A 27,719-nucleotide genomic window follows, 5' to 3' on the forward strand; every position below is an offset into this window, starting at 1 on the left:
TATCTAATTAGCGAATTCTCTCCTGCCTATTCACCACCTTAGCTACTGAGCAGCGAGCATACTCCCGCAGAATGGCTGTGCAGCATTTCTACCTGCAACCCTTGGAGGAGACCATGAGGGAGAAGCTGGCAAGTCAGTGGAGACAGGAGAGCGAGACCCCTGGGAGTATTCGCTGTCAATCTGTGCAGCTGTGCATGGCAGGATTACATTCCCCTTGTGCTGTGGAAAACGCACTAACCCTCCATGTCTTTGTCAAGGCATCAACACCAGAGTGATGTCACCTGCACATCCAGCTGCAAGTGCACGTCAGACTGGCTGATGCCCTGGCAGAGGCAGGGAGGGCTGAAGAAATCCTGTCTCCACCAGCAACCACACACTAACCACCAGCCACACCGGACAGCATGCCATGAATGTGCGCTTGCAACTCTAGCGGCCTCGATAGGAGAATCAATTTGAGCTGCACTGTGATAGAGCCCTTTCCCACCAATAAGCTTCTGCCCTCGTGCCATGAAGTGGGTCAGCTATGTCACAAGTGGGGCCTCTGCGTCATGAAGGACACCCAGCCTGGCCATATTCCCAGGCACCCCAGTAAACCCCACTGGGGTGGGAGCGATGAAGATTCGACTCGTATCCATCACCAGTGTGTGCGCAACAATGCAGAGGGCTGCACTGATAGTCCTGGTGAAGATAAAAGACGGGTCATGGCATTTTTTGTGGGCTTCTGGTGTCTGAACACTGTGACTCATACCTGCTTCCCTGGATTGACCACATACTGAATCACCGGATGTGGTTTTTGCTCCTTTGGACTCCCTACTGAATGACATCACTGGATTGATGTGGTTTTTGCTCCTTAGGACTCCTTACTGAATGACATCACCGGATTGATGTGGTTTTGCTCCTTATGACTCCCTACAGAATGACATCACCGGACTGATGTGGTTTTTGCTCCTTAGGACTCCCTACTGAATGACATCACCGGATTGATGTGGTTTTGCTCCTTATGACTCCCTACAGAATGACATCACCGGATTGATGTGGTTTTTGCCCCTTAGGACTCCTTACTGAATGACATCACCGGATTGATGTGGTTTTTGCTCCTTAGGACTCCCTACTGAATGACATCACCGGATTGATGTGGTTTTTGCTCCTTAGGACTCCCTACTGAATGACATCATCGGATTCACGTGCTTTTGCTCCTTAGGCCTCCAAAGTGGCTATTAGCAAGTCAAGCTGGCCCATGTCCCACAGAGCCAGTGCGTTGTCTACTTGGATGTTCTGCTCACGCTGCTGCTTAACAACTTGTAGACTGTCTTCACTGCCGTTCACAAGGTTAGCCTGTGTCTCAACCCAAGTAAGTGCTCCTCCCTGCCCTGAAAGACCCAGTTCCTGGATCACATAGTAAGTGGTGAGGGTGTGACAGTGGATCCAGGACAGATTAGCGCAGTGAAAGAGAAGCTGACAGAACAAAGTATCACAGAGCTCCACACTTTCGTGCGTCTAACCTTGTGCTACCGGTGGTTTGTATGAGCTTTCCAGCACTGCCAAGCTGCTCCACTAACTCACTGAAAAGGGGCGGCCCTTTGAATCATCTGGAGACTGCACCACTGCCTTCAATTGCCTGAAATCTGCACTCATACCCCAACCTGGCTCACCCTTTCATCCTTGACACCGACACTAGCAAGGAGGGGCTCAGCGCAGTGATGTCACAGGCAGGACCTCTGGGTGAAACGGTTCTGGCGTACTTCATCTGAACATTCAGCTGCCCCAAATGGAATTACTGCATGACCTGGCACAAACTCTCTGCAGTCATATAAGCCTTTCCCCACTACCACCTGTACCTCTGTGGATGGTGCTACCTGCTGTGTACCGACTATGTATCCCTTGCCTAGTTGCCAAGTTTCTGCAACCCCAAGGGACTGTTGGCGCACTGGTTGGAGGTCCTCAAGGGGTCCAACTCTGAGATCTAGCACCAGCCAGCCAGGCTTCATGGCAACGCTGACATCTGCTCTTGTTGCTCCTGCTAGATGTAGGACTGGCATCGCTGTTGCTACAATGAGGAGCAGAGCTAGGGGTGCAAGGGACTAGATAGATCACCAGCATCTGTGAATGGAGCAGATGAGCAAACCTGTGCTGGCCTGAGTCAAGGGTTGGCTGCAGGCAGGGGAGCAGTCAGAATAGAGGGAGGACTTTGCACTCAATCAGACTAAGGCCCCTTACTCACAATGAGGGACCCTCAAGGAGCATGACAGGCTGTCCCCGGATGGTGACTCCCACGTGCTACAGCTGCTGGTGCCCTGGAGTCTTTGACCCATGGTCCTGTGGGTAGTGCATGGCTACAGGAACCGGGCACTGCAGAGTCATTTCTATTGGCCCCACTGCAGCCAGGATACCGAGCTGTTCGTCCACTGCAGTGATGCATGCACCACCCAGAAGCAACCAAATCACCAGTCCAGAGTGTCAATGCAGACGTATTAAGTGGGGGCGCCGATGGAGGGTCGGTGTGGGTCTGTTTTCCTGTAGCGACTCTGGGAAATTGCTACGTCTTTGTGGCTATGAATTATTTCCAACAGCATGTAGAGCACAGACAGTCCTTCCAACATTCCTGACAATTTCATATGACAGAAGTGTTTAGTCATAGTAGAGTTGGAGGACAGGATTCATGCTTTGAAGATGTGCATTAGAACCTTGGTGGAGATTAAGCAGATTGAGGGATTTTTTTGATACAGCTCAATTGGAGTATACAGCCAGCTTGTATCTGGGCATAGTCCCTCCCGCCACAGTTCCAGTCTGGTTCTAGCACCAGCAACCAGCACACGCTGGTTCTAGGATCTCTAGACCGAAAGGTCCGGCACACCAGTCAGGTGTTGCGTCTGGTTCTCTGTTTTCAGCCGTGCACGAGTCACACAGACCCTGTTACAATATTCTGTGTGACAGTATATTTAACAGATTAGTAGATTTGATGACATTTATCACGAGATCAATTTTTTTGTATCTTCTATGCTTGTCTGAGATTTATATTCTGCCCTTCACACTCCGTACCTATAACGCTTTGGATCACACCGCAATTCGGTGATCCAAAGACAACATGGATGACATTAACTGCTTGCTGACACACTCGTCCTGTGGTGACATGCAGTCGTCTGATTATGGTGCGGCTTGCTGGGGGAAAGTGGCGGAGAGTAAAAAAAAAGCGAAGGAAGGTGAGGCAGCCTGGAAGTGGCGAGGGGAAAACAGATATTTCTGCCGCTAAAAATAGGAACAATTATTCCTCCCTTCTTACGTCATTTCGCCGTTCTGTCCCTGTTCACACTCGATGCATTTTTCGTCTTTCCGTTTGTTTTTGAGCCTTTGCGGATTATTTAAAAGACTTCCGCCCTTATTCTGTGGTCCATTCATCAGCGCCGATTAAACTCTGCTTACCGCTTATGGGCTTCCACCTTTTGTGCGCTCTTCCATTGTCGGTGTTATTCAAGTATTGTTTCAAGTATCAGCTTCATGACAAAACAATACTCCGAAGCTTATTTTTATGGCAGGAGTTACTCGAGCAGGTCTTTGAGTAAAGTAAGGAACCCGGTGGTTGGAAATCATTTAAAAATGGCCTGGATACAGCGCAGAAAATACAATGGTTAGAGGGAACGTGGAACCGAGAAAGTAACACACCGTGAAAACGGTAGATGAAGGAAAGATGGGTGGTGAAACAATGAAGCAATACAAACAGTGAAAGGTGAGACAGACTGAAATATAAGAGATGAGTATGGTAAACAGAATTGAAAGTAAGAACTGGAGAAAGTCATAAATTTTAAATGAGCTTTGAATTAGTTTTCAGTATTAATTTATGAAAGGTTACACTATCGACTGTACATTGTGCCGCAATGCTTACCTAAGTAGAGTAGACTACATTTTGAAAAAAGATTATCCTGTGGTTATAGTGCACAGTAGGTTAAATACTATACGTTGTGTCTATAAAATTGTGATACTGAACGAAAACCATGCAAAAAACTTGCCAGGGCGTTAATATTTATTAAATGCCACCAAGGGCAGTGGTGAAGTTTGCCTGGGCGTTAACGGCGAAGATATTCCAGGACACATGGGCTTCGGGCAGCACTCAGACAACACGAGGTATCAAAGCCCTCAAGAGCCTCGCTCACCTCATCAGCCACAGATGAGTGCCTCCTTCATTATTAACTCCAGCTGATTAATCTTTCATAGCTAACAAACTGTTCCAAAGACGGTAATTGAGGTGAACGATATGGTCAGTGGAAAAGGTGCGAAAAGTTATGCCCTTAGGCAGAGTCCTGCGGGAACAGCTGACTGTCCACAGCCACCCTTGTATCGGGCCATTTCGATAAAATGGGAGAACTGGGCCCTTTTAGTGCAGAACATAGAGTCATGTTTAGTTTTACCCCTATTTATTTATTTATCCTTTGCATGTTCACCAGATGTCCGTCTCGCCTGTTTACTCCAGATCCTGAGATAGACTGGCATCCCACTCCGGGTCAGAGGCGGAATAACTTCTCTAGGACCCCTAGAGTGATATGGGTAGGGCGCCCCCTATGGGGCTGTATTCTAGGATAGCCTAGGTCTCCTTAGTCTACTCTGAGTCTAAGGTTTGTCTTGAATTTTTGCTTATGTTCGTTTAATTTTGTTCTCTCCATGTCTGTCTTCCACTCTAACGGGAGAGTGTGACACATTGGAGATGTAACATTAGTCTTGTATCTTTCTGCCATGATCTTTTCCTGTTAGGCTATTTTGTGCTGGTTCATTTGGCAGTGAAACAACCAGTAGAAGGGTAGCGGTAAGTGTCAAGTAGGACTAGTTCATTGCAGATGTGACAGGGGGGCAACATTGTCTCTAAACTGTTGGCAAAAACGCAAATGACTGACAGGTTGCTAGGATTTAAATGATCGATTATCTTATAATGCATGAAAATAGCTTCTGAAAATCCTGTCTTCATGGGGCCCCTAGTTTTCAGGCGGCCCAGGCGGTCGCCTAGACTTGCCGCCCCTGCTCAGGGTACCTTGCATTTCTGCAGATAGGTTTGCCGACTGACCAGGATAAGTATCTAGCAGACAGACATATCCTGTGAGAAGCTTACACACTGTCAGATGGACAAACACAGGAAGAAGGTTCATCGAGGTTGTCAAAAAGGATCACTGCCATTCTTTGTTATGTTCATCTTTCTGTGCCTGTTTCACATATTTACTCAAGATATCAGCATTCAAGGGCGTGAAAAAGAAGGAGAGAGAAAGTAGACGGAGAAACGTTCCTATAAAATGGCTTCCATCGCTTTCTGTGCTCAGATCCAGATGCACAATTGGGTTCAGCACTACTGAACCCAGTTTGAGTCCGTTATGATTTCACAGATCATTACCCCGTGTTTTACAATACAGTGAGAACAATAGGTCAAGCCAATGTGACCCTTTGCCCGGATAGCTGATACGGGATGGGTGCTGGGGGGAGGGGCGGGCTTATGGGGGGGGGGGGGCTTATGGGGGGGGCGGCGTGGAATGGAGAGCTAGGAAGATGGATCATCACAGTCCTTTTCATGTTAGTCCTTCTGGGTTCATCACATGCAACCATTGAGCCAACAACTGTGGTCAGGTAGAAAAACTGTCTCTGTGAACCGTAGCTGTAGAGGGTTGTTGTAGAACTCTGATGCATCTCGTCATCACCAACGCAATGCAGTATTGACCAAATTCTATACAATCTTGTCCGCGTCTGTTGGTTTTTATAAAGGCATTGATTCAGACTTGGGCGTAAAAAGGCTGCGCATGAAAGATATGTGACCCAGTGATAAAATGAATCATAGTAGGTATTTTTAGACCTGGTGGTTTTGGCTGCAGATGTGCAGGAAGGCCAGAGAAAATGGTATCACGGTGTCTTAGGCTTGGGGTCTGATGATGGGAATTATCAGCTACTCTGCTGTCAGGGCAAGAGAGTTAAGCAAAAACTGAGAAACTGCGAAGGTGGCAGCTGGGAGATGTGGCACATAGAAAACAGCTGAAGCAAAACTAGAATGGTTTATGTTCTGTTGTAGTTTTTTCATTATGTCCTTTGTGGGGTCCTGGTTCATTGTCTTGGGGAGGTCAAGAAATGCCCAACCTAAAGTCTAGTGCAAACCGCTTCTAAAGTTTGAAATTTTTTTTTTTTTTGTGCTGGATGTCGGAATCTTTAACGCCTTAATGAAAAGTCATTTATCTTTACAAGCTTCCTTGGGACATTTGGTATTTTAGCATGAAGAAATCTAGTCTGAAGAAAATGAGATATTAACCAAAACTGGATTGAGCTGAATAAACCGAATATCTTTGTGAACTGTGCAAAATAAGGCTAAATTGAATCGATTAGTATTTACTACATTTCCACATGCACTGCTCACATTTATTGAAATAAATTCAGACTGTGGAAGTTTTCTCACTCAGATAATTGAAAAAATCCTGAAATTTTTGTAACAGGAGTTTGGTTTACTAAAGCTTGTATGTTTTATACATATACAAATATTTCTAACAAAACTCATATTCTGTCACAATCAGAGTGTATAGTTATGCGTTTATAATTTTATAGTAAAAGGTATAAATCATATATGCGCTTATGTCACTAACTGCGAGTTTTTTTTCAATCGTGTATTAAAAAACTAGCTGGTAAAAATAAGGTGGAAAGATGGGGAAGTTCTGGGAGATTGCTGTTATATAATACTCACTCAGGACCTGAGAGCATCTGGTGAAAGAATCACCCAAGAGAGAGAGAGAACAGAGGGGGGAGGGGGGGGGGAACAGCAGCCTGCTGAAGGAGCCCCTTCCAAGCGGCTCGGAGCCGCCGAACGCAGGCCTTGCTTGCATGATATACTGGCTCTTTCAGGGACTCCCCCACTGGTTTTCACGACGACTTGTCTCACCATGACACAGCTTTTCCTTCACTAAGGGCCACGCTTGTCCACTTACACGCTTTACTATTAATGGAACGTTTCATGGAACTTTATTAGAACACATAGCATTAAGGTTTGCCTGACAACAATGCACCTGGCCTTTTATTTGCATATGTCCTTTCTAATTCTACAATTATTGTCATGTGTGATTGGTTGCTGTGCTACCCCATGTGCTTTTTAACTGCCTCAGGGGTAAATAAAGTGATTTGAATTGAATTCAATTGAATTCAATTGATTACTTCTTTGAAGCTAATGCCAGAAGTCGCCATGTGAACTCTAGGCCTAATTACACTTTATTAATTTTAAGTTTAGACCTTCATTATGGTAATAAACTTGTGTATATACAGTTAAAAAAAAAGAAAAGGGAAAAACGAAAAATAATATCTTAAGCGTTTGCTTATTAAAGACATGTGTGAGCAGAGGTCAGTTAGCCTATCAGTGGAATCGCAGTCATTCTGGTGTTCATGCTGAACTTATGCATGTTAAACTAGCATGTCATCCATAGTGTCCCCATCCTTGGGCCCTGTGCTGGATGGATGATATATACCTCAACCCCTATGCCATCCCTGATGATACATGCAAAGATAGGCAATATCGTGTTTTTATATACAAAAAGTGTTGTTCTTCTAAGAGCCAATAATATCATTTTGGTCTTTAAATATTTTTTTTTGTTTTCCAACATATATAACTATGAGACAACAATATCCCTGAGAGGACTAGACCTAATTAACTTGACTTCTATACACTTCTCCGAGCTTTAGGCTAAAGTCCAGCCGTCGTTCTATAAGTTTAATAATTATTTGAAACTGAAGGACAAACGTTGTGGGAACAAGATGCTCCGTGCCATAGCAGGCTTCATTTTTAACGAAGTTTCCCCTTTTCACGCATATGGCCACGCACGGAAAGGTGGCTTTAAATCTCATGAGGCTCTCTCAATTAGTTCAGAAATAGAGCCTGCGTCTAGCTGACTAATTTCCTTTTTAATTTGTGCTTTTAAACGGGCCATTAAAATCTGCAGTCACATGGGACTGAATGGAGAAGTGCGCCGATCAAGGACAACTCTCCGCACACATAGAAAGCCGCTCCAAAGGTAGGCAGGCCTACTAACATTCACCGGCGACTCCTACAGTGTCTGCAGTGACGGGAATTATTTGCCGTCTATGATTCCCACCTGCACTGGGCTGGAATAGAGACGCACTACGTAACGAGGCGACTGGATGCCACCTCTGGAGGTGCCGTTTCAAACTTTGCAGCCGCTTTTTTCCCCCGTCTTATGGAGTTAAAGGGTAGATGCTACTAGTCGTAGTTCTATTGCCAGGCTGCAAACAAAGTCAAACCGGAGGCTGGATCGCATGTACGATGATCTGCACCTGCAGACGAAGCCCACGTAGAAATATCTACCTCCTTTGAGAGGTGACAACAGTGGCGGTCTTCGAGTGTGGAGACGCGCAGCACGGCAGCGATGAGCTCCACGCTCCCCAAGAGCGACTCTACGACATCCCTGCTGAAACCTTCTGCGGTGAGCGCAAGGGTGGCCCACCGGTCGGAGCGCATCGTCGCCGGTCGCCGCAGCGAGCGCCGGCCGACATCGCACGTAGGCAGCGGCGCAACGGAGGACGAATGCTGGCCGGACGAGTGCGACGCGAGTGCCCGGCGACCACTGTGTCACCCCAAACTCCGAGATGGCGGGGCCAGACAAGGGAGCAAGGAGCCGTCCCAACAGCCGTACGCCCAGCTGACCCCCGGGTACAGTCGGGAGAAGATGCAAGAAAGACTGGCTGTCGGACGGGAGAACGGTGTGCGGTCAAAGCATCCCCACCACCATCACAAAAACTCGCGGCCAGATCTGTCTCCGGTGCATCATTGCAGCGACCGCCGGTCAAGCGGGACATCCTCCCCGACACCGTCCCTGTCCAGCCGATTAGACGAAGCAGCCGCCTTCTTCGAGACTAAGGTGCGAACCAGGAGGGACTCGGGCACCGCGACCACGTACGACACTGACGCCTCGTCCTCTCCCGTCTCCGCTTCGGCACGTCACTCCTGCAGCAAACCTGGGAAATCGAGAGCGGCTTCGCCCCTCTCAGAGTCCCAACTGCACCCCATCGTCAACTCGGTGTTTGGGCAAGTAAGTTTCAAGCTGGGAGCGCTGATGCATTATTAATATTTAATTACATTTATAGCGGTTTTGCAAAGACAGGATTTGAGATCAAACAAATCCAGCTGGGGCAGCGTAATTGGTTCACAGTTTTATGTTCTGTTTACTGTGAGCTTTATGTAAGCTGCTCACATTTACATTACACTAGATGGGCTGTGCATTAAACATACAATGGATCTTACCGAGCGAGCGCCCACCTCTATTTATGCTACAGCATGAATTACCCGTCTGTGACCAAATTCAAGTTATTTTGCGCAGGCTATGTGGGCGGCACAGTGTTCAGCGGCATAGACAATACTAACACAATATGTCCTCAATGCAATACGGAATGATACAGTACAATACTAGTGTAGCTGTAGTTACATGAATCAGGAGGAATACAGAAGACTATATAGAGTTAAACTTTATCATTACGGTGTCAGTGCTTACACCCCGAACTTTATCTGAGAGTAAGTGTCAAGAACACGTGCAGGACATAGCCCCGCTTTACAGACAGTTTGGGCTCTTGTAGAATTCTTACTTATGGGTTCGGTTTTCTGAGAAAAGTTCATAACAACAAACTATTCAAGTTAAGAAATTATGTTAAAAGAAATGCACGCATGCAGCTTACTCAGTCCCAGAAACAGTTAATGCAGCACATGGGTACATAGTAATATTTCCCAATCGAAATAAATGCGATTATTTATTTATGGATATTTTATATTGTGTCTATATTTAAGCTATTGACATGCAGGGCAACCATAAGTGATGCCAAGTATTGAGGACCTGACGTCCACACGAGGCTAACGCAAACTTCTGGCTATCGGATGCTAATTTTAAGAAGAATAACAGAATTGAGGTGCTGCATATGAAGGTCGTGAGTCAGACATCATCTGTTCTTCAGCTATCTACATTTAGCGTGAACTGCCTATTAATTTTATTATGGCAGTTGGTGGACTCATACACCACAGTACGTTCAGATAAGGCGCATTGTCAGAAAAAAATACTGATTTTGCCTTACTTGTCACTGTATACCCTTAAGAGTTAGCCAGTTGTACCATAGCTTTAGGTAAATGTACCTTTTAGTCTAATTTAAGGTCCACGAATGGACTGTGAGGAACATTTCTGTACCATTGGGGGTACATTAATGTTGTTTATATATACCTTCGGGAGCAAAACAGAACCACGGTTGTATCCTTTTTTCCTGACAGTGTGGAAATAGCACAATAGGTTAATAGAGATGAAAACCTTCAGCTTTAGATTGATATTTATGTTTAATAACAGATCTTTTCCTGATCCCAATTTGTAAACAAATCTGGCAACCCCATCTCCTATTGTTATACCAACCGCTGTGTTCAGCAAGTCTGGACGTGTCTTGCCAGTGAATGAGCCTGGACAACAACATTTAGCTATTTTTGTTTAGTCCGACTCTTTTTACAGAACAAGTCAAACAATCTGATTCCAGCAGAAGACGATGGACCGTAAATGGTTGATAGTTCCTTAGGAACGGAGGAAAGGTAAAGCTTACCAATGAGTGGTATTTCATAGCCTAGAAAGTTCAAAGATTGTGGAATGATATAAGAAATTATTGGAGTAGTGAAGGCATTATATTAGGAAATAGTGGTCGTACTTGTTTTCTATGAGTCACTCATAGGTAACATATTTATCGTTTATAACCAAGTATAAGTTAATCCTATAAATAACATCATCGCGGTATTTCTGTATGTATGTAGGTCTGATTCATTTTATTATTAACTTAGTCATGTGGAGGGCCCTCCATCTGTCACCTGTCACTTCGCCAGCAGTTTGCAAAATATTTACAAGAATGTCATTTGCAAAAACATGTTAATCTGTTTGCGATCCACCACATCTCCGCTCACGCTGGAAGTCAAACGCGAGCATCTTTTAATTAGTCTAAAAATCCCCCGACATCATTTATGTAAATGGAACCTTGAGCCACTTTGCTCTGTATTTATGGTCGCGTGGCTGAATGCGTCTGACATAACATGGCAAATGTTTGCATTGCACAGGTGACGGTGAATATGGCCGCGTTAGCAGGCGTGATGTACCGAGATGCCAGTTTGTCATGGCTTCTTCTTACACGCATCAGCCTTTGCTGAAAAAGCCAGAGGCCTCTTGCTGGAGGCAGACACCAGAGCAGTAACTAATGCACCCCCATAAATAAACCCATACAGTGCCGGATCCGGGGCGAGGCTGACTGGCTCCTGGGTCAGATTGACACGGATCGCACACATAGCCGGTCGGATCCAAGGTTCACTCAGTCAGAAAGCAGATCCAAACGCCAATGCATCCCTCCGTTTTCAGGGAACTGTCCTCTGCCAAAATAAATAAACTACAGATGTAAAAACGAGGATCCTTGTTAAAAATGTCCAGCTTGTTTAAAAAAAAAAAAAACAGGTAAGACGAAAGGAACAAACAATTGAAACTTCTGCATTTAACCGGAATGAACAATAGTGCAGGAAAGTAGGCCTACAGGATTCACTGTTTGGAGGAATTGATCTACTCAAGCTTGCCCATTGACTTGTGCTCTAAATCGTTTAGCTGTTTGTTTCACTGCAGTGGCATAATTTAAGATTCTTGAGTAGCCTGTATGGAGTGGTGTTTGGCTGTGTGGGTTAGGAGCTCTGATCTGGACGTCACCAGTTCAAGGACCGCGGCTGGCTGAGTGATCCCACCATCAGGCCCTTAAGCAAGGGGCTTAACCCCAATTCCACCTGGGACTCGCTGACCTGACCCCGCTTTCTCGATTGTACGTCGCTTTGGAAAAAAACGTGTGCTGAACAAATAAATGCTAGTTTAATGTACATATGTTTACCCCCACCGTTAGTTTAGAGGACATATGAGATGAATACCTGCTGTGTAGAATTTTAACAGATTTTATCAACCATTCCTTCCAATATCACTATTGCTGTTATTACATTGTTAATAAAACTTGGGCCACACTTGGACCCGGGTGCTGATATTCATTCTGCTCTTGTTAACATCCTTGCCATGATCTTCGAGAGTAAATAGTCAAACTGATCCAAGGTCAGTCGCTAAGTGCATGACTCCCCTACAGCACGTGCACATCTGTTACCTAGACTCCACATTAACAATAGGCTTAGCCGTAATGGTTTGTATGATTTGCTTTTAGTGAGTTCCAATGGTGAAAGAAGTACTCACTTTTCATAAATGAGTAAAAATACAAGTACCACACCAAATGTTACTGAAGTCATCCAGGAAAATACTACTCGGGTAAAGGTAAAAAATACCTCGTTTTAAAAGTGCCTAAGAAAAAAGAAGACCTACTATAGATTTAAATTCATCGATTAAAAAAAAAAAACAGAATATCTCTATAAATTAATTCAAGACAAGTTTGAATATACAGTGACTGAGTCGCCTATTTTATTTTTATTCAGAAAAAAGTCGTTATTTGGCTCAGAAATGTAGCGAAGTGAAAGTAAAAGTAGAAACAATTAAAAATACTCAAGTACAAATCCGGAAGATCTCAAGATCTCTGTACACGATAAGCATCTTTTTATTGTAATCACTTTTATTGTAATCGCTTTTTATTGTCATATTTTTGACTGGCTTCTTAGAGATCATCATCAGGACTTAATATTAGAACAAATGCATTGTGGGTAGATGGAGTTGGAAGCTCGAGTATGTAAATGTTACGTGTTGTAAGGCGTTGTGAGATAATTACATGTGAAAAGAGTAATAAGAAATTGCAAATGGTGTGTAAGCAACAATACATGCTTGTGTTTTTGCTGTAGAAGCTAGCGGGTAAATTGTATTCATTTCCAGTTTTTTCTCATATGAAGAAATGTGCATTGCTTTTTCATGAACAAAATTTTTCCTGAAATGATTCTGTGGTAGCGGTTGCTAAATTTAGACTATCCAAGGCCCGATTAGAGCAGAGATGAGCGAAGCGAAATGTTCTGTTTTTATATTCTCGTAAAAAATTATTCCAATCCCTTTCCATTTGTCAAAGTGCGCTGGCAAATGACAAAAAAAAAATACGAAATACAAATCTGGCAGAATGAGCCATGATGCTGACTTCTATGTATAGCCCGATAGCTTGACTGAGAATCGTTGGTGGGCCGGTGAAGGACCTAATTGGGGGGCGAAGAGGCTTGGATGATAATGTTATTATGAGATGGATTAATGGCTGTGTTTATCCGCAAAATGTATGATATTAGACAGCTGGACCTCAACTTATGAAGCCAGTGAGAATTAGAAGCAAGTGTCTGACACCCCACTTTCTGATCCAGTGTGTGCAACGGCTCCCGGCTTCACACCAGCGCCGCTCCTGAGGCCGCGAACCCAGCATCTTCTGCACAGCCTTAACTTCAGCCGCATGAGAGAAACTGCGCTCATGCGGCGGGGTGCTGACCCAAAATGGCCGGACCCTTAAGCTATTAGCCGAAACGTCCCGGACGAGTTACCTCTCCCGCTCGGCTTTGGGAAACCGACGCTGCTGGGACGTCATGTCACTTTCCAGTTCCAGGGCAGGCTAATCGGAGTGCCGTTTGTTCAATTAGCGTGAGCAGATCTGTTGTGGCTCCACCTAGTGGCAGAGGAAAGAATGAGAATTGCGGTACTGGTTTATAGCGAGTTACGTAACAGCCAATTTTTAAACTCCTGCAGCAACCACATTACAGTTAATATGGAGAATGACAATGGAACGAGAGGGGTTGCTGAATGGCCACTGTCTCACTACGTTTTTTTTTCCATTCTATTTATCCTCTTTCGCTTTGCCTCCATTTGAATGCCCTCCTAGCTCAGCTCTCACATTACCTGCTGTGCAAACGTTTGTGTTCGGAGGCAGCAAGCACACAGTGGACATGTAGATTGTGAGAAGATTTAACCAGAGAAAGATATAGTGATTCAAAGCAGAGAGCTCAATATAAAAGAGGAAACTGGACCTTTCATTCCGTCCCTCTCTCTCTTTTTCTATCTCTCTCCCTCTCCGACTCGCTGTCTTCTGATGCTCACACTCGATTTTCAGCCTCAGCTCAGGTCAGACTGACCTTGCCGTAAAGCGAGGGAGGGAGGGAGGGAGATGAGGACACAACTGACGAAAGACAGTGTTGGGGCGGAAAGAGAAACGGAGGAAACAGAAGCGGCAGTGACAGCGAGAGTCACACACTGCAAAAGCTTGGGTGAATTCTGCAAGTAATCCGCTTTCTGTCGTTCAGCCATCTTGAGCCTTTTCGTAGAAATAGGTGTTTACGCACATAGCAGGAACCCAATATGTGACATTGCATGTGTATGAACCGTGTGCGTCTATTACGACCTGCCTGCCCCTTCGCCTGGGTCTCACCAGATGACCAAACTCACTTGCCCTAGAAGTTTCTGCATGACTTGTTTTTTTTTAGCAAATACATTCTGCACCAATCACACCAGCCCAGAAAACCACGCGGTGATTTTAGTTGGTCGTGTGTGGAGCAGAAATGAGGTACAGCTTCCTGCAACATCGTACCTTTCTTCTGCACAATTAGTGAATAATCAGTATTGCCCTGATGGGCCGCATTAGCGCACATATTTTTGTTATTTATATGTAATATAAAAGCATACAAGCACACAGATTTGCACGAATAATAGCGAGCAGTGACTGGTGCATTGTGGGAAATGTCACCTGACACATCATTGTCCAGCTCTTGGTTTTCTGTCGCTGCTGCTGTTCCTTCCTTAACATTTGATTACCTCTTTCGTCCTTCTTTTCTCATCATAGCCCCGATACCCTCAACCCTGCTACCTGGGGAGGCGGTGTCAGTGGTCCAGATGTGTCTTATTGTTTACTCAGAGGGGAGTGGGAGACTGCCCCATGCCCCACAGCCCTGGTTACTCTCCGTGGGCCCTGCTTCCCCCCCCCATCATAATATGGGTCATTGAACATAATGGGATCATCCTTGAACTTACATCTTCATCCCACATTCACAAAACCCGATGTTATTTTAGTTGCCAGCTTCCCCACCCTGTATCTACATCCGTGCGAAACCTGTGTGTGGCAATCTTCCAGAATTTAGCATAACGCCTTTGTGGGACGATATATGTTTCCATGAAGGTGTGGATTTTGTGCAGATGCCTGAGATCATCACCTCTGTGAGCCCATGCATTCACGTTCATGACTGTGTGACCCGACCGTTCCGTCTGCGGTCCACGTGCATGCGGGCATCTCCGGGAGGCCCCATGCCGGGGGGGGGGGGGATGTGCCCCGAGTGCTGACGTGATGTGATCGGACGGCTTGTGTGTCTGATCTGTGATGCATTTTGAGGTTCACGACGAGCCGCCCGTGGGTCGGCGGGGGGGGGGGGCGCTCATCGTCGAGATGAATCATCAGCTCTGATGGGGAGGGGGGGGTGGTGCTGCAGTGGGTGAGGAAGCTGGGGGTTTAAGGGAGGGGGGAAGCCATAAAAACTATAGAAAAGGAGACAAATGTGGACGAAGAAAAGGAAAGAAAAAGACAGATGGCGTAGCAGAGGCGTCCAGGAGGTCAAACGACAGTGATTTTTGGGGGAGGGAAGGAACGATGGAGCGAGTTGTGGACCAACCATGCGGACGGCGGAGCTGCTTTGCTGGACCCGCTGCTCTTTCAGAAGGACGGATGGTCGATCCTGAGCGACGTCGCTGAGCACGACTAAGCACTCAAAGTCTGGCCGGGTTCCCGTCGACGTTAATATCCACAAATCCCTTCCGCGACGTTTGACGCCGATCCCGGCGCTGCCCTTAACAGCGTGCGGCGACATCCGCACGCGTGTGCCGAGTATTTATAGCCGCGCGACACATGCCTGTGCGTGAAGGAGCGTGCGCATGCTGCGTGTCTGTGTGTGTGTGTGTGTGTGTGTGTGTGTTCAGATTAGTGTCTCTGCCTCTTTGGGTAATATGCTTGTCCAAATGAGTCGCACTGTCTCACCCGGCTCCTCTGTTTGGATGGGTGGGAGAGAGAGGGGGAAAAGAGAGCGAGCGAGAAGGGGAAAGAGAGCGAGCGAGGCAGCGGGTGTGAGTATTTGCGAATTAATAAGCAATCTTGCATTTTCGGCTCCGAGGGCTCGCATCACTTGCGGGACACTGCACATTCCTCTCATCATCCTTTCAGGTTTCATTTTCTTCCCTCCTTCCTTTCATCCCTTCACTTTTCTTTTCTCTCTTTTGCCAATCCCCACCTTTCGCCATCCCCTCTGCCCTCTATCCGGCCCCCCTCCCCAAATTTCGAGATGCCCCGCAGAGAGACCCCGCAGCGCATGCCAGCGCATCCGCTGTAACCTCTCTCCCTCTCTCTCTCTCTCTCTCTGACGCGCGCACACACACACACACGCACGCACGCACACACACACACGCTTAACACTCACACCGCTGAGACGGCAGACCGGCAGAGAGCGTCCCAGCTATGGGCAACTGCGTAAAGTCTCCACTTAGAAAACTGTCTAAGGAGGTAAGCCTGTCTGTGATGCGTCGCGGTGCATGATCCCCCCCCCAACCACCTGCCTACAAGCCCTCCCCCCACCCTCCCCCCCACCGTCCGTGTGTCCGGCGCCGAGTGGACCGCACTGAGACATAACCCGCAAGATTGGTTTCGTTCCATAGTTTGTCGGACTCCTCTCTGCCAGGATGTGGTCTGGTAGATCAATCTTTCTGGGCCTGGAATCGATCAGACCAAACCGTCTGCCTTTGAGCACTGAAACACTTTGTTGGACCAGGAGTCATTGGCTACTCTGCACCGCACTGGACTGGACTTACGGCAGGAGAGGCTCGTCTTGCTGTTTGTGTATCCTTCTCCGTGACTTCTGTAACTCTAGATGACAGAGTGCTGATCTGCCTCTGGACACCCTGCTGTAGATGTCCTGCCTGCCGTGATGGGACATGTTTGATGGGACGGTAGATGCTTCTTACACCTTTCTTGCTAGCTGTGTTTTGCATGTGAAGGGAGGGGTGAGGTGGAGTTGGGGGGGGGGGGTTTGCTGAGATCCTGCTCCATGCTGGTGCCAAATCGGAGGACGGGATCCAGCCGAGTCGGAAAGTGGATCTCCTTTCACTGACGGACCTGTTGTTAGGGCATGTGCTCCAGCAGGTGCCACTGTGCCCTGGGTCCACCTGAGCACCTTAGGCATGGAGGGCGGTGCAGCGCAGTGTGCCGTTTTTGTGCCTGTTTACATTCGCCTTCGCGCTGGTCTCTTACGATGCCATTCTTTTAGCTGGCGGCACAGTCCCAGGGGGCCTAATGTTTAGAGACGCTGCAAGGTAGTGAGATGGCGACATGGACAGGCGGGAGGGCGGGTGAGGCACCCTGAGGCCCTGTCATCCCCATCTCCTGGTAGGCTTGTCCCATCATGCACCACTGCGTCACATTGGCCTTCCTTCGCGACCAAGATCGGCCGGGCAGACGGGCGGTCAGCCGGCTCTTTGACGAAGTACGACTCCAGTAACTGATAGCGAAGACGAAAACTCAAAGAGCTGCCACATCTGCGGGGAACATTTTCGTATTTCATCGCATTGAGTCAGACGTCTCCCCTTCGCCTCTGAAAGATGGCAAGATCACGTTTTTTTCCGGGGGTGCCTGGAATTAATATCCTTGCATAAGCGGCAGGAATTTCAGCGCCACTGCACGCTGAGCTGGGAGCCGTTAGGGTGGGGATTTTGTGCGCCATTGGTGGCGTGCCTGTGTTCACCGCTGTAAGATCTGCTGTGTCCTGCTGCGCTTGCAGCTTTGGGCGACAGCCTGGAATTTGGCAGGAGTTGGGTTTTTTTTTGTAAGTTCTTTTTTTACAGCGATAAGCGCGGTGATTACTGGCGATTTGGCGTAAACGGTAAATTTCTCATCGCCTGCTGAGGTACCGCATCCTGGGAGGCTCGCTGTCCGAGAAATTGTGCGGGTGACCGGTGCCCAGAGGGTGTTCAGGAAGGTGGGGTTTGGCAAAGTCACTTTCATGGTGGGGTCTGTCTGTGAGTCCAGCGCTATGACTACAGAGTCAGTTTGTATCTTGTAAAGACTGTCTGTAGTAGTCAGGGTCAGTCAGTCGCTATGTACCAGTCAGTCTGCAGGTTTCGACCAATCGCTTGGTCATTACTTGCGGAATTCATGTCACGCTTACCGAAGCAGGCATAGTGTCGGACAACTATGGGTCCTTCACCATGCCTGGGAGACGTCCATTGTGCCCATCCCTTCTGAGGCTCTGTCACTTCACTTCAGTTTCCCTCATGTCCCTTTGTTTTGAGGGTAGGCCGGGGTGCCCACCAACGTGTTAGCAATCCACCAACACACGGGACCAGCCTCCGAGTTACGGAGGACGTGAGGGCAGTTGGGGTGTGTGAACAGAGTGGGCATTTCCTGAGAGGGACACAGTGGCCTCCCCAGCGCTGAGCATGGACACAGACGGACTCTGGTTCACAGCGTGCTGGTTACGTCACTTTAGAGAGCTTCTGCTTCAGCCGTGGTACAGATGATTTACTCCCTCAAAGACCAGCTCTGCAGAGATCCATAACATCTCTGCTGCCAGTGAACAAGGATGGCTGCATGTTCCCTGCCTTTAACAGTCAGCAGTTTACAGTTAGCCTCGAGATGGATGAAGACCCTTGATGAGAAGGACCTTTGATATAAAAAAAAAAAAAACAGTTTTCCATTACTTTGTTTGGTGTTTAAGCAAATGTCACTCAGCCAATCAGAAAGGGGACCTCCTTCAGCCTTAACCATAGGGGAAAAGGCCACTGTGGTCTGACTGCATTAGCAATAGCTGTTGTATTGTTCTTGATTGACCTACAGATGACTCATAAACTGCTCTGGGTTATTGGGTAATTAACCATTACAATGAAATGCCTGGATGTCTTCCTTTCTGTTCGCTGTTAATTCCCGCGGCGAGTAAATAGCTAAAATAATTTCTCCTCCCTTTCTTTCCTCTCTAATGGCTTAATTGCTGTTTAGTTGCATCCTACATGTAAATAATGACATCCCAAAATATAGTGGCCCAAATGGATGGGACCCTGTTTAGCTCTAGTACAGATCACAAGATGCTCGCAGCAAAGGACAAGGCAAAAACATCGGGTCTTATTATAGGAAAAAACTGTACATATAACCATCGAATAAACACTTATGTAACGTTTCACAGTTAGAATAGCACGTTATACAAGGAAGGTGGTCTACCCTCAGCATTACCGGAAACAACTGTACCCAAACAAAGTATCCATTTTCATTGTAAACAAAAGAAACCAGATAAGCTATAATGTATAACAATACCTGTATTTTCCTCACCTTTTGATTGTGTTGCCGTCTCTCTTTGTCTTTAAGTTGCAGATACAGTGAGACTTAGCCTGAAATTTGCAGACTTAATTACATATTACAGTTCATACGGTCAACGACAATATAATTAGTGTTTTTCTCTCCGACGTTCACTGCAGACGTAGTGTTCGGCTGACTGCTTAGTCACAACAAATCGGTGATACTTAAAAAAAAACTGGGCCACACATTTATCTGTTCTAGAATTTGCAGTTTCATTTCTAATAAGTGCGCAAGTACGGAACAAGGGCTAATGCATAGCACTCATGAGGGAAAATATGCACTAGTTTGCTGGCTAAATCATTCTTGGTTGTTGCTGTTGTTTCGTTCATGTGTAAAGTTTTGAACTCTATCTGTAGGCTTTTTCGTATCCTTAGATTCTTTTTCCTTGTGATGGGCGGCAAAAGTACATCCTTCATGGCTCAGGTAGCAGTCGTCATGAATGCGAAGGCGGGCGGCAATGGCTGTTGTCTTTGCGTAGACGACGCGCAGATACACGAATGCTGGGCGGGATGCGAAGTTTGGGAAGAACCACATTTCGGATCACAGGTTGGGCTAAATTTATCTGAAGGACAGGAGGATGGATCCTAACCGATCCCTCCCCACTAGGTATGAGTCTGGCTACTGCAGATGATATAACCAGGAGGGAAAGGTGCCACAGAAGCATGAGAGATGATTCATGCTGGTGTGAGCGAGTAGCTCTTCAGGAATAAAACAGGCTGGCAAGGAAATATCATTCAACAGGGAGCTGATTGTCCCAGCATGAAACCCTGACATGCCAGCAGAGCGAATGGTTCATGCCCACACACGGACGGACCCGCCCCCAGCTCCCTCCTTCCAAACCCCGCCCCCAGCTCCCTCCTTCCAAACCCCGCCCCCAGCTCCCTCCTTCCAAACCCCGCCCCCAGCTCCCTCCTTCCAAACCCCGCCCCCAGCTCCCTCCTTTCAAACCCCGCCCCCAGCTCCCTCCTTCCAAACCCCGCCCCCAGCTCCCTCCTTCCAAACCCCGCCCCCAGCTCCCTCCTTCCAAACCCCGCCCCCAGCTCCCTTCAACCCCCCCCAGCTCCCTCCTTCCAAACCCCGCCCCCAGCTCCCTCTTCCACCCGCCCTCCAAACCCCGCCCCCAGCTCCCCTCCTTCCAAACCCCGCCCCCAGCTCCCTCCTCCAAACCCGCCCCCAGCTCCCTCCTTCCAAACCCCGCCCCCAGCTCCCTCCTTCCAAACCCCGCCCACAGCTCCCTCCTTCCAACTCCCCACCCACAGCTCCCTCCTTCCAAACCCCGCCCCCAGCTCCCTCCTTCCAAACCCCACCCCCAGCTCCCTCCTTCCAAATCCCACCCACAGCTCCCTCCTTCCAAATCCCACCCACAGCTCCCTCCTTCCAAACCCCACCCACAGCTCCCTCCTTCCAACCCCACCCCCAGCTCCCTCCTTCCAAACCCCGCCCACAGCTCCCTCCTTCCAAATCCCACCCACAGCTCCCTCCTTCCAAATCCCACCCACAGCTCCCTCCTTCCAAACCCCACCCCCAGCTCCCTCCTTCCAAACCCCGCCCACAGCTCCCTCCTTCCAAATCCCACCCACAGCTCCCTCCTTCCAAACCCCGCCCCCAGCTCCCTCCTTCCAAACCCCGCCCCAGCTCCCTCCTTCCAAACCCCGCCCCCAGCTCCCTCCTTCCAAACCCCGCCCCCAGCTCCCTCCTTCCAAACCCCGCCCCCAGCTCCCTCCTTCCAAACCCCGCCCCCAGCTCCCTCCTTCCAAACCCCGCCCCCAGCTCCCTCCTTCCAAACCCCGCCCCCAGCTCCCTCCTTCCAAATCCCACCCACAGCTCCCTCCCTCCAAACCCCGCCCCCAGCTCCCTCCTTCCAAACCCCGCCCCCAGCTCCCTCCCTCCAAACCCCGCCCCCAGCTCCCTCCTTCCAAACCCCACCCACAGCTCCCTCCCTCCAAACCCCGCCCCCAGCTCCCTCCCTCCAAACCCCGCCCCCCAGCTCCCCTCCTCCAAACCCCGCCCCCAGCTCCCTCCTTCCAAACCCGCCCAGCTCCCTCTTCACCCCCGCCCCAGCTCCCTCCTTCCAAACCCCGCCCCCAGCTCCCTCCCCAAACCCCGCCCCCAGCTCCCTCCTTCCAAACCCCGCCCCCAGCTCCCTCCCTTCCAAACCCCGCCCCCAGCTCCCTCCCTCCAAACCCCGCCCCCAGCTCCCTCCTTCCAAACCCCGCCCCCAGCTCCTCCTTCCAAACCCCCGCCCCCAGCTCCCTCCTTCCAAACCCCGCCCCCAGCTCCCTCCTTCCAAACCCCGCCCCCAGCTCCCTCCTTCCAAACCCACCCACAGCTCTCCCTCCCTCCAAACCCCGCCCCCAGCTCCCTCCCTCCAACCCGCCCACTCCCTCCAAACCCGCCCCCAGCTCCCTCCCTCCAACCCCGCCCCCAGCTCCCTCCTTCCAAACCCCGCCCCCAGCTCCCTCCTTCCAAACCCCGCCCCCAGCTCCCTCCTTCCAAACCCCTCCCACAGCTCCCTCCACTCCAAACCCCGCCCCCAGCTCCATCCCTCCAAACCCCCGCCCCCAGCTCCATCCTTCCAAACCCCGCCCCCAGCTCCCTCCTTCCAAACCCCGCCCCCAGCTCCCTCCAAACCCCGCCCCCAGCTCCCTCCCTCCAAACCCCGCCCCCAGCTCCCTCCTTCCAAACCCCGCCCCCCAGCTCCATCCTTCCAAACCCCGCCCCCAGCTCCATCCTTCCAAACCCCCGCCCCCAGCTCCCTCCTTCCAAACCCCGCCCCCAGCTCCCTCCCTCCAAACCCCGCCCCCCAGCTCCCTCCCTCCAAACCCCGCCCCCCAGCTCCATCCTTCCAAACCCCGCCCCCAGCTCCCTCCTTAGAAACCCAGCCCCCACCCCCCTCCTTCGCGAACCCCGCCCCCCTAATCCCCCGCTATCTGCACAACGCAGCCTAGCCTCTAACCGGTGCATAACCGGCCGTCCCTCTGACCCCAAACTGCGACCCAGGAGCAGAAGAAGAGCTACAGGGTGGTTCGCTCGTGTGAGACGGGGGCCCGCCAGGACTCGCTGGTGGCCCTGGCGCAGAACTGCACGCTAATGCACAACGTGCTGGGCCCCGCCTGCATCTTCCTGCGCAAGGGCTTCGCTGAGAGCCGGCAGGCTGTACGTAAGTCTGCGCGGGCATGCGCACACTCACGCAAAATATAAGCCATGACACACCACGCACACTGACACACGCACACTGACACACGCACACTGACACACGCACATCCGTAGTGTTGATTCATATGGACAGACAGCATCAGCTCTCATTCACACAAAAAGTCACACCGTACAAACTTTCATACTCATTCTCTTTATTGCAAATTCAAATGAAATTCAAAAACTCGTGTTTCCTTCGGTACTGAGATGATGCATGAATGGAGAGATAGAGAGTATGTGAGGTAACTGGGTGGATTTAACACATATATGTTGCAATTCATCCTTTTGTCAGTTTAAATCGTTCATGACCTCATTATCATGTGGTCTAGGCATCACTGATCTATGTTACCTGTCTATTTCTGTCATGTAACTTGTGTGTTTCCATGGTAATTCCTCCCAAAGCCACTGGAATCTATTTGGAACTGTGTCCGGGTGTAACTCTGATTTGTCAGGAAATGGTAAGACGAGGGGCCTCATCCAGCAATCAGAATTGTTTTTCTACTTTCCATGAGGCAGATTCGTCATATAAATCAGTGTCCTCCTTACGGTGGTCTTTGCAAATAAATCCCAGGAGGCAGTCAGTCTCACCACAGTCAGCGAATCCGCGAAGAGCCAGAGGACGAGGGGCAAAGCGGCAGCAGGCATCCAAATCCAGTTGCACTGTCTGTGAGAGAGCTTTATCTCCTGGTCTGACGGTTCCCCTTCAGAGATTTTCTCTCTCCCCCTTTTGCCAAAAAAAAACAGAGATAGGGGAGTATCCATTCAGCTGAATCATCAGGCTCTGGGACACAAGAGTGAGTCCTGAGTGAAATTTTAAACATGCACAATTTATTTTTTCAAACAGGTGCCGCAGTTTCAGTGAATCATTTAGCAGGAACCTGAATGCTGCACCAGTCAGGTGTCGGACCCGAAAGCAGTTAGAGAACATTCCGGGAATGATCAGGGACATTAGGGTCCAAACAATGGGGTTGGTGGAGACCAGTACTGCATGTTACCTGTGTAGGATGTGCGCGTCAAGTAGATGATGCTGGCTGAGTGGTAAGCCTTGGATAGCCCCACAGAATCTACAAGAGAGAAGAGGTTGCAGAGTTCCAGGCTTCTTGGTTCCGCTGCTGTTGGAGGACTGAGCAGGAACCTCACTGATGGTCCCTCATTTCTTTTGTTCCTCTGCAGGATCGGCAGTTGAGACCAGAGGAGATGGATGGTGAGTGCTGAGAGTCTGTCGCCCTGGAGAGCTGAAGGGTGGTGCAGGGAGGGACTCCTGTATGTGGAAGAGACCGGTTGTCCATCACCGGCACGTCCCCCCTGAGGTGGAACAAAGTGACAGTTTTCGTCTTCCTCTCTCACAGAGCTACGGGAGGCTTTCAGGGAATTTGACAAGGACAAGGATGGATTTCATCGGCTGTAAAGACCTGGGCAACTGCATGAGGACCATGGGCTACATGCCCACCGAGATGGAGCTGATCGAACTGAGCCAGCAGATCAACATGAACTGTGAGTGGCCACTGGTACACAGTGTTTCCCAGTCCGGTCCTCAGGGACCCACAGACGGTCCAAGATTTTGCTCCCAACAAACAAAAAATGTCTGTGGGTTCCTGTGGCCCAGATTGGAAAACACCGGGTGTAACAAGTACAGCATTGTGCTAACAATGCAAGGGTTGTGGGTTCGAATCCCTTGGAGGGGTGCCCATAAATTGTAGAAGAGATGCCCGTTTCTGCAAAAAACTACCCTGTTGGTTTTCATGTTTTGCTGGTTGAGGGTGGGAATCATTTCATTGTTGGGGAGCTTTAGAGCACGGGATGCCCACCGATTTAAAGAGAGCCTGTCTGTGTGCCTGAGAGAGAGAGTGCAGAGGCTGCAGCCCTTTGAGTGCAGCCCTTGCTTCTCCATGCTCCTGCCATCTGCAGTGGGGGGTCACGTGGACTTTGAGGACTTCGTGAGCTGATGGGTCCCAAGCTGCTGGCCGAGACAGCAGACATGATCGGGGTCAAGGAGCTGAGGGATGCCTTCAAGGAGGTAGTGTTTCGAGCTGGGGGGGGGAGGGGGGGGTCCCGCCTTTCCTAGGCCGCTCTGACGTTCCTCTGCATCCACCGCCCCCCCCCCATGCCCTCTCCGCTCCGCCCTTGCTCCATCAGGAAAGGGGTGTCCGGCCGTTTAACATGCATGACTGTGCCTCCGGCTGTTGGATTTGCTGTCTAAGCTCCTTTTAATTGAATTTAATGTCTAACGGGGGTGGCGGTGGGGAAGAATATGGATCGAAGATGGGGGGGGGGGGGGGGGGGGGGGGGGGGGAATAGCACAGACGTGGGCTTGTGCAGCCAGGCCACATTATCAGTGATTTAGCAATTTCAGAGGAAAAGTACGTTCCCTCTGCAACACCATAGGAATACTTTCAAAATCATGATGATACTTGTTAAATCTTTAAAAATGTGACTTTCCCAATTTTCATTGGGACTTCAACCTCATTAGTTAATAAATTATATCCATCCCTCCATCCATCCATCCTGGGGGGACAGGAACACATCCCTGTTATATACATGTCATATACGCGTTATTTCACACAGTAATAGTTTATTTTATATGGATTATTTCACCTGCGTATTTCTTTTTCCCAAAAAGCACAGTGACTGGAGTGTGGTCGGGCACTGCCTCGCCTGTCGGGTGTCTTTTACAAAGACTGTACACACCTCTGTTGCATCCACCATCTGTCATCTGGCCACATTCATCTTTTTCCTCCTGTTCCACCCAACCCCCACCCTGTTCCCCCGGGCAGTTTGACGCCAACGGCGATGGGAAGATCAGCACAGCGGAGCTCAGAGAAGCCATGAAGAAGCTCCTTGGTCAGCAGGTGAGATCTCATGTACCAACACACACACATCCGTTTTATTAAGGTTGACTTCATTTGTTCTTTAATAGATGCCAGTTCCTGGGTTATTTGCATCTCTTTGTGGTTTGGATTCTGAATGCTGTTTGTTTACCAGTCACATTAGAAAGAAGGAAATCAGTACAGAGATTTACAGAGCTTGTTTGCAAACTGAGCTAATATGCTTGTAATTTGTTAAACCACATTTGACTGACTTGATTGATTGATGCTTGATTGATTGATTTATTGACTGCCCGACGACTGACTGACTGATTACTGACTCTCCCACCATCAAAATGGAGGCAGACGGCCGGTGTCATTAACCATGCCCCTGCACCTCCTTGTCCAGGTGGGCCACAAAGACCTGGAGGACATTCTGAGGGACATCGACCTGAACGGGGACGGTCACGTGGACTTCGAGGGTGAGGCTCGCCGCTGTCTCTATCAGGGAGAAGCCACCTTCAGCACATGCTGAGGAGCTTAACTTGGGACCAGGACAATCTCAGGCTCAGGTTTTATGCCGGCCCACGCTGTTTGTTTTGAGCGAGGTATTTAACCTCGGTTTATTCAGTAAAAAACCCACATCTCCAGACGCCACGCAGGACCAGCAGGCACCATAACAAGCAGTGAAAAAGACAGGGAGGGGTTAAGGAAAGGTAAAGAGGACATACTGGAATGGAGAGAAAAAGCAGATATATTTATTAATGTTTGTTTTTCAGTGCCTCTCCTGGTTGAACGATTGATGGCAAACACAGAATGTTTAGCGGTCCAGGCATGAAAAAAAGATGAGAAGCTGAAGACTGTATAATTGTCAGATTATCCCCTTTTCAGAGGATTATGTTGCCTCGTAGATTATCTCTCACTTCTGCCATCGAGCAGAGAGAGGATTGAAAATGTCTTTTTTTAGCTGATCTTTTTTTAACCCGATGGATTGGTTACGTACGGTTTTGTGCCTCTCCTTCACACTCGACCCGTCAAAATTTATCTCACTGTATATAAAGGTAATTTATTTCCACACAGTATTCTGGCGCCCCCGTTTCGCTCTGCCAGCCATCTCGACGTGGTCTAGTCCAACCTGCCGGAGGAAAGAGAGCTGACCGCCTCTGTTTCTCTATTCCCGCTCTTCCCATTCGCCTCCCTGCCAGAGTTTGTCCGGATGATGTCCCGCTGAAATTGGGGACAGTGTCGGAACGCCAGAGAGCCCGACCCCCATCGTCTCCATGGCAAAGGATGGAGAGAGGGAGTGCAGGAGTGAGCGTCGTAAACTGAACCCCCCCCCCCCCACCCCCTTCCCAAAGTTCTACTAGGAGAGAGAACCTTCAACTTTGACCTCAGACCTGCGAACTATTGACCCAGGAAAGAGTGATGTCACAGCTTTGGGTCAGTGGGTGGACCAACAGCCCTAGCCTGCAGCCTGACTTGCGGGTTGCACACCAGGCCGATGGGGAGACCAGGCTGGCAGCAGTGCAGCGACTCCTCCCCCTGCGCCTCCTCGCTCCTCCTCATGTGTGGAAAACCACTGTGTGTTCAAGGTTCCCAGCAATAATGCTTCCAAACCACAGGTGTCATGCCCTACTGTGCATGCACTTGGAGGAGCAGTGACCTTAACGGTGACCCTGACACACATCTCCCACTTTTATTGTCAGCAGATGGACGGGAGGATGTAAGTAACGTGAGTTGGGAGACCAGCCACCCAAGACAGGAAAAATACCTCTTTTAAATGTTATTTGTCACATAGACACAATGTCATTTAATGTGTGTCTCTTTTAATACACTCAATGAGTGAGGTGTCCCATTTCAAGCTAGTGAGATTACAACTGTGTATTTACTCTGCATAATGTTTTACGTATTTATTTATCCATTCCTTAGAGACTCCGATCATGGTAAATGCAGCAAATAATATGAGATATCAGTTACAGGATTAAATATCTACAGCAAATATATAATCAGTGTTTACACTGGGTTCATGCTGGATCAGTGCAACATCTGCATACAGCTGCATGGGGCAATTGTGTGGCTCTATGGGAGTGGACTCTGTTCCTGTAATCAGAAGGTCATAGGCTCAAATCCCGTGGGTGATGCCAGTGTTGAGCCCTTGATCTGAAGCTTTTAACCTCAGTTGCTGCGGAGACCGACAGACCCTGCTCCCCGATCCACACATGCGTCTCGCTATGCTTACATGCAGATCTACAAGCACAGGACCACAATCTGACGGCACAAACCTCAGGCTGCGGCCCAGTCTATCCGAACAGCCCCCGATGAAATGGCGGCATGTTACCGAATGTACATGTCCGGTGACTATATGTGTGCGAGCTCCTGAGGGGACTG

At 49.0% G+C, this 27,719-nt stretch overlaps 1 pseudogene; it reads left to right on the forward strand.

The window, feature by feature from the left end:
• Positions 1-7,863: 7,863 nt before the first annotated feature.
• LOC125746281 (calcium-binding protein 1-like) lies at positions 7,864-27,206 on the forward strand (annotated as a pseudogene).
• Positions 27,207-27,719: the final 513 nt, after the last annotated feature.

This window comes from Brienomyrus brachyistius, chromosome 7, assembly GCF_023856365.1.
Source record: "Brienomyrus brachyistius isolate T26 chromosome 7, BBRACH_0.4, whole genome shotgun sequence".
Taxonomy (NCBI): Eukaryota; Metazoa; Chordata; class Actinopteri; order Osteoglossiformes; family Mormyridae; genus Brienomyrus; species Brienomyrus brachyistius.